The 7,722-nt window shown below is 43.1% G+C and overlaps 1 protein-coding gene across 3 annotated transcripts in view; it reads left to right on the top strand.

Moving 5' to 3' along the window:
- The first annotated feature begins 7,112 nt into the window (after positions 1-7,112).
- Positions 7,113-7,722, top strand: part of taf12 (TAF12 RNA polymerase II, TATA box binding protein (TBP)-associated factor) — a 32,427-nt gene continuing 31,817 nt past the window's right edge. The window contains exon 1 of one of the 3 annotated variants that reach the window (XM_078567407.1): positions 7,113-7,420. The gene's annotated coding sequence lies outside the window, so the exon portion shown is untranslated. The remainder of the gene's footprint in view (positions 7,421-7,722) is intronic. The other 2 variants (XM_078567405.1, XM_078567404.1) reach the window with 2 other exon arrangements.

Genomic DNA, 7,722 nt, shown 5'->3' on the forward strand with positions numbered 1-7,722 from the left:
ACTCAACCGTCATACACATCCACTTCACAAATAAATGATATTTTTTTATTAAATGGGACAGCCTGAAACTGTATTACTAGCAAAAAAGAGCATGGTTATTTTTATGAAGTAACAGATTTGGATTTACACTACCTTATAGCCTTTGGTTTTATCTCTATTATATGCTGTAACATTACGGCAATAGTTCAGTAACAATGTTCCTTATTATTGCCATTCAACATTTCTACAGCCACTAGAAAATTTATACAGTTACTCTAGTGCCCTAAAATATTTCCATTTAATATACCAGATGCTGCATATACGGAGAGAATGTCACGAAGAAATGATTTTGTTCCTCTCTGGGTTAATTATTTTAGGACAAAGTTGGGCATATTGCCTTTCTGCAGTCCTGCATGCACTATGTGTACTCAATTCTCAAGGAACACAGGTCTTTTGTTTATATAGAAATATATAATGTGAATGTTTTGAACACTAAATAAACATGCTGGCTAATATTTGTGTTATGTTTTATCTGGAGAGCTCATTCTGTGCATTAAAAACCTCAGTACAGCACGCAAGACAAACAGTCAACCTGTAATGTAGTGACTTTGTCCTAAGGGCAGATGCAGCATTGCATGTCTCCAGCAAATACACCATGAATCCTGCAGTTTGTTTTCATTTATTCTTTCATGAAATGTGGGCATCGCTGGCTAGGCCAGCATTTGTGGCCCATCCCTAATTGCTGTTGAACTGAGTGGCTTGCCACACCATTTCAGAGGGCAGTTCAGAGTCAACCACATTGCTGTGGGTCTGGGTCACATGTCAGCCAGACCAGGCAAGGACGGCAAATTTCCTTCCCTAACGGGCATTCGTGAACCAGATGGGTTTTTACAACAATGGTTTCATGGTCACCATTACTGAGGCTAGCTTTTCAATTCCAGGTTATTAACTGAATTTAAATTCCACCTGCTACCCCAGTGGGATTTGAACACTTGTTCCCAGAATATTAGCCTGAGGATCTGGATTACTAGGTCAGTGACATTACCACTACGCCACCATCTCCTCTAAGGAGTCTTTGACAATGACATAAGTCTTACAGATTCTGATCTGTCTTTACAATCTTTATATGCACCCTGGATTTTGACTAAACCTTTGGAATCTCTCCCTTCAAATGGACTAAATCATAACCTAAAAAAATGGACAGTTTGAGTCAGGTTGGGGGGGTGCGCGTTGGTGGTGGGGGTAGTGGGTTTAAAGTCTGGAAAATCTGTTTCCTGGCCAAAACTTACCTCCAACCATCCATTTCTGGCTTTATCTGAGATCAGCTAATTTACTCCAAGGAGGCGGGTTGGATCTTATTATAAAAGGGCTCCGAGCCTTGTTCAGGATCAAGTTTTCAACATTAAAAGCTATCACTTGGCTTCATTGAGGTGAGAACTTGGTGGATTCAGGAGGCGAGTGTCTTCACACCTCATTCCTGGAGCCAGCTGCCTGCCTGAGAAGCCTCCATAATCAGGCACCATCCACCTGATATCCTCAAGAGGTCTCCAATCTCCCCCCATCCCCGGGCGAGGGAGAGAAATCACACTTCCTGGTGCTTCTCTTTCCAGGCCCCTTTCTCTGCACTCGCCCACCCTACTTAACCCCCCCACCCTCAATCATGCATGATATTTTTTTCCCCTTTCAAGACTCACTAATCAAGTCACCAATCACAGAAAGGTCCTAATAAAATGATAATGCCCATTGTTGGCATCTGGTGAAAAATATCATCCGATATAAATCCAGCAAGGGTCATTAATATTAGAAGCAGCAACAATATATTGTACTGTTAGTTTGTGTGAGCCCTATAGTTGATCCCACTGTGACTATTAGACAAATGAGAGAGTACAATTTTTACTTTAACAGCATCACATAATGTTGTTAATTTGACAGGAAAATATCCCATTAGTTATTTATAATGCTGCAGATGATAACACTGATTGCAATAACTGCCTCAGCCCTCATTAACATGTTCTGCATATTGTACCATATGAACACAATGACAGTAAATTAATATTTGGGGGAAAGATTCAATACTTGCAACCCAGATAAACTGCACAAGATCTTTTCCATTCTGTAGAAGTAGAAGAAGACTTTCTCCTGCCTGGGTGGGTAATGTTATTCAATATAATTATTTCATAGATGGGTGTAGTTGGATTCTATTTTATCAGGAATCTCATAGGGTAGAAAGATCAAATGACTCTTGAGCAACAAAGTGGGATGATTGAACAATTTAGGGTTTCACTGTCAGTGAGAAGCATTGGAGCCCTTGGGTGTCTCTGTGCGCCACAGCTTTTAAGAGGCCAGAGGACAAAGACTAAATGGTTCGCAATTGTATCTGTGTTTTCTTGAACAGCAAATCTGAAGACAATATTTACTATGCAACACAGCTTTATCATGATATTTTAGTACCTCAAAAGAATAATAAAAGCACCAATAGGGATAATACATAAGCACAGAAAAGGACAAGATTGAAATCTATGGAAAAGACCCTTGAGAATCATGTGCAGTGTAAAACAGTCACCAGTTAACTATGAGCCCATTGCACACTCCTATCCTGGCAATTTCGCTCTACAAAGCCTGCTCAGTAAACTTCCATTAGCAACAAAATAAACAGAACTCTAGCCATGATTCCACCCTCTGCTCACAAGATAATTGTAGATGACTCTATCCATCTAGCCCAGCTCATCTTGTCCATCTAGAATGACATATGAGCCTACATCTTAGGAGCAGCAGTAAGACATTTGTCCCCTCGAGCCTGCTTTGCCATTTGATAACATTGCCTACATTATACCAATGACTACAACTCAAAAGTATTAGTGGCTGTAAAGCAATCTGAGACATTGTGAAAGGTGCTGTATAAATGTAGGTTTTGTCTTTCTTTCATTACACCTGCATGCAGTAGGCAGAGTGACTGTAGCAATGGTGAAATTGGAGGCCCAATGCTGATTCTCTAATTATTATTAATCACAGAACAATCAACTGATATTAGGAAAATGGCTATTAAGAAACAATTTAACTCTGTAGCTAATACAACCTTACCATTCTGACTTCTCTGGCACAAACCCACAACATACTATAAGTAGCATCTGCCCCTTTTATGCTGATGACATTATCCCCAGGATTTATTAATCAGACATCTACCAGCAGCTCAGGAAAAATATAGGTTGAATTGTTGATCTGAATTTTTCAGAGAAGAATGATACATGGTACAAAAATTCAGTGCGGCCTGACCTCAAGAACTGGATTGTTTCCCCTTGCCCCAGAAGCTGCCATACAAATTGTGTTGCACACTGTGAATTTACAGCCCAAAACGGAAAAAACGCAATTAATAAATAAGAAACCCCAACAGCAAAAAATGTGTGACAAAATTTCCCAAGAGAACTCATTTCTAGAAGCACTAAAATCTTAGGATTAGGTTTCTATCAAGGCCCTTTGTAGTAAAAGCCCTTTATGCTGTTTCTCTGGGATATCAATGGATTTTTTTTTTTGGCAAAGTTACAATAGATGAACGGGAATCCTCACCAAAGAGAAATTTGAGTCCCGCAGTGTGACAACCTTCTGCCAGATTGTAAACAGGTTGGTGCAGGGTGAGACGAACACAGGATGGAGTAGGGATTTGTAAAACCTTTCTTTAAGCAATCTCTTAGTGACAAATTGGAATTTCATTCCCGGACTTTGCAAGAGTAATAAAACAGATGATAGTGAGTCAACACCCTGTTTTGTATCACTCCCGCTTTTAGTTCCTTACATTTATTTTGATGAAGCCCAAGGTTCTCAAGCCTCTGGTACATCAACACAGCATGGCATCAGAATTGTGTCTCCTTTAGAGCAGAATGAAAATTTAGACTGCAATTTATATGCTGGTTTAAATTCAAAAGAGAATTTTCAGAAGTGTATTAATTTTATGGTACTAAACATTATAAGTTACACCCCACCCCACTACCAACACCCTCCAGACTCCCCCTCAATGCAGTGAAACTGACATGAAAGGCTGGCTTAATTTTTTTTAAAGGCAGTCTTTCGGGTCTGAAGGCCATCGGAAGGACAATGAGAACTCACTTAAAAACATCGCGCTTTCCCCAGGCTTGGCACCATTTGCTCCCCCGTCTTCCCCTCCCACTTATCCCCCTCCCCCCCATTCCACCCCCCCTTTCCCTTCAAGGGCTTATCCAATTCTTTTTGAAAGTCAATGTTGAACCTACCTCCACCACACTCTCAGGCAGTGCATTCCAGACCGTAACCACCCACTGCATGAAAGGGTTTTTTCTTCATGTTGCCTTAGATTCTTTTGCCAATTACTTTAAGCCTGTGTCCTCTGGTTCTCAACTTTTCTGCCAATGGGAACAGTTTCTCTCTATTTACTCTGTCTAGACCCCTCATGATTTGAATACTTCTGTCAAATCTCCTCCCAACCTTCTCTTCTGGCTCACTAATGGACACTGGATGGGTAGACCTATCAATGGGATTTGTCATCAGACCATAAGACGTAGGAGCAGAAGTAGGCCATTCGGCCCATCAAGTCTGCTCCACCATTCAATGAGATCATGGCTGATCTGATAATCCTCAACTCCACTTTCCTTCCTTTTCCCCATAACCCTTGATTCCCTTACTGATTAAAAATTTGTCTATCTCAGCCTTGAATATGCCTAGCGACCCAGCCTCTACAGCCCTCGGCGGTAAAGAATTCCACAGATTCACTACCCTCTGAGAGAAGAAATTCATCCTCATCTCTGTCTTAAATGTCTGAGATTTTGCCCTCTGGTCCTAGACTCTCCCACAAGGGGAAACAACCTCTCAGCATCTACCCTGTCAAACCCCCTAAGAATCTTATATATTTCAATAAGGTCGCCTCTCATTCTTCTAAACTCCAATGAGTACAGGCCCAACCTACACAACCTCTCCTCATAAGCAAATGCCTCCATACCCAGGATCAACCTAGTGAACCTTCTCTGGACTACCTCCAATGCCAGTATATCTTTCCTTAGATAAGATAATTGATTGATTCTTTACAGTTGGCTCCAAATAACATTACAAATCAATGGCAAAATGGTAAGGTGGAAAATTTAAAAATGGAGCTTAGCAGGTTGGGTGCAGTTTTAGCAAGTCACACTTGCAAATGCACAAGGCCTGGTTCTATTAAACTGATCCCAAGCAGGCTTGTCAATTCAGGGCAAAAACTTAGCATTTCTTAGCAGTTTGGAGATTTTAAATAAAAGCAGAACGTGCAGGAAAAACTCAACAGGTCTAGTAGCATCTGTGGAGAGAGAAACAGAGTTAACGAGTTCAATTTGACTCTTCTTTAGTTCCGCTCCTGAGCAACCGGTGCCCAGCAACAACCTCTAGCAACCATCCATAGCAACGCCCTTAGCAACAATGCCAAGCACCAGTTGTATAACGTGCCTGCGTGCCATTGTGATGTAAAGGTGCTCAACAGAGCAAGGGTTAATGTGAGACTGGAGAATAGCACTCCCCACGGTGTGATGCATAAAGTCACATGGTAATAGACTGAGAGAACAGTTGAGAGAGAACACTCTGGAACCTGTCAGGGAGATATAATAATTTTCACAATGTTATTGGAATTTATTGTAGAGTAATTCTGGGATCTGTGTCTATATCTGTGTGTGTGGAACTTAATTGAATTAAAGGCAGCTGGTCTGAAGGCTTTGATGTATCAGAAGATAAGTTAGGTTTGAAATGTTAAGTAGGTAAACATGGGAGAAGTTTTAGAATGTGAGGTGTAAAGGGAACATTTGCATTTTTAAATAAACCAGACTTGCTTGAATTCAAAAGGAGAGGTGAAATGTTTCACTTAGCCGGGAGAAGTTAAGAAACAGCATGTTTATTTTTCCCAAAGATTACTGGTAAAATTGGTACTATGATAGATTTTTACAATTAGAGAGGTAAAGTCCAAAGACACAGTGAAACAATGGGAATTTGCATTCAAAGGGAAAAATATGTATAAAGGAGAGAAGGTTGTGTGTAAGGGCAGACATTCTTAAGATCTAACACAAGTGTGAAAGGCCTCCAGCATCCAAGCCTCAAGATGCTGTCTACAAAGAACCGGAGCTGAGAAAAACTCACTTTGAATTTGACTGTTCGGGGTGCTGTGTGTTACTTTGCCTGGGTCTTTTAAAATATAAAAACAAAAAACTACTGCGGATGCTGGAAATCCAAAACAAAAACAGAATTACCTGGAAAAACTCAGCAGGTCTGGCAGCATCGGCGGAGAAGAAAAGAGTTGACGTTTCGGGTCCTCATGACCCTTCAACAGAACTGAGTAATATTAGGAGAGGGGTGAAATATAATTTGGTTTAAGGTGGGGGGAGAGAAGTTGGGGGGGCGGGGTGGTTGTAGGGTCCCCACACCCCCTCCCCCCCCTCTTAAACCAGCTTATATTTCACCCCTCTCCTAATATTACTCAGTTCTGTTGAAGGGTCATGAGGACTCGAAACGTCGACTCTTTTATTCCCCGCCGATGCTGCCAGACCTGCTGAGTTTTTCCAGGTAACTCTGTTTTTCTTTTAAAATATATGTGTTTTTACCGTTGCCTTAATGGAGGTGTGACTGGGAGCTAGATTAATGAGGGGGGTTTAGAAGTTAGTATGGCAGTAATTTGTAGACAGGTGGGTGGGTGGGTTTACAATCTTTTCTCTCATTAATAAATGTTCAATTTAGTTTTGTAAAAAAAAACCTCCGGGCCTCGGCGGCCTTCTTTTTACTGAATTCAAAGCCCGCATCCCGAAATAAAAACGCCAATTCCAAAAGGGTTGTGGCGGTTAGTCCAAGTTTCCCTGTGGGATTTGAGCAGCTCAGCATTTACCATCCGCTGTGCCATAACAAACCGGGCTGCATGGGGGCAACAGCACCAGGCAAGACAGTAACCTGGGATGTGCAAACAGTGAAAGATTAACAATAAACATTTCATGGTTAAATATACAAGCCTCAAGATCTCATCGTCGAGACATCTCCAGAACCCATTTTGTCCAACACCAACTGCCCCTAGCGACTGCCGCCATAGCGACCGCCCATAGCAACGAACCCCAGCAACAGCCCCTAGCAACCACCTACCGTCTGCGCACCAGCTGGGGGGTGACGTGCGCATGCGCGCTTCCGACTGACCAACAACCCAAATTTTAAAAAACACACCCTGCTGTCAAAAACATCCTCGCGTCCCCACCCCCCGCGAATGATTTAATAAACCCGGGGAGCTGTTTATTGTAATAAATGGTGTTGGTGCGGTTGACCGGGGTGAGGGGTGAGAGGTCAGGCCTGTGTTTCCGGGTCACGATGGCAGGCCCCGAGCGGCGGCGGCTCTGATTCGGGAGGAGCTCGAGGCTGCGGCAGCTCCACACCCTGAGCATGGGCCGTGGCTGTTGAGGCGGCTGCGCTGGCTGGCTGGGTGAGTGAGGCAAACAGAGGGAGTGATACCCCGGGAGTTGCTGCCCGAGAGGCCGCGGCAGCTTCTCCACCTGGATTGTTTACAGCTTCCTGTAACTACGACCGGGAGCAGGCCCGGGCCCAGAAGGTGGAGAGAGACAGGGAGAGTGGGAGACAGGGAGAGAGAGAAGGGGGAGAGAGATGGGGGAGAGAGAGAGAGATGGGGGAGAGAGATGGGGAGAGAGAGAGAGATGGGGGAGAGAGAGATGGGGGAGAGAGATGGGGGGAGAGAGATGGGGGGAGAGAGATGGGGGGGGGGAAGAG

The sequence above is a fragment of the Cetorhinus maximus genome, chromosome 21 (genome assembly GCF_964194155.1).
Source record: "Cetorhinus maximus chromosome 21, sCetMax3.hap1.1, whole genome shotgun sequence".
In the NCBI taxonomy this organism is placed as follows: domain Eukaryota; kingdom Metazoa; phylum Chordata; class Chondrichthyes; order Lamniformes; family Cetorhinidae; genus Cetorhinus; species Cetorhinus maximus.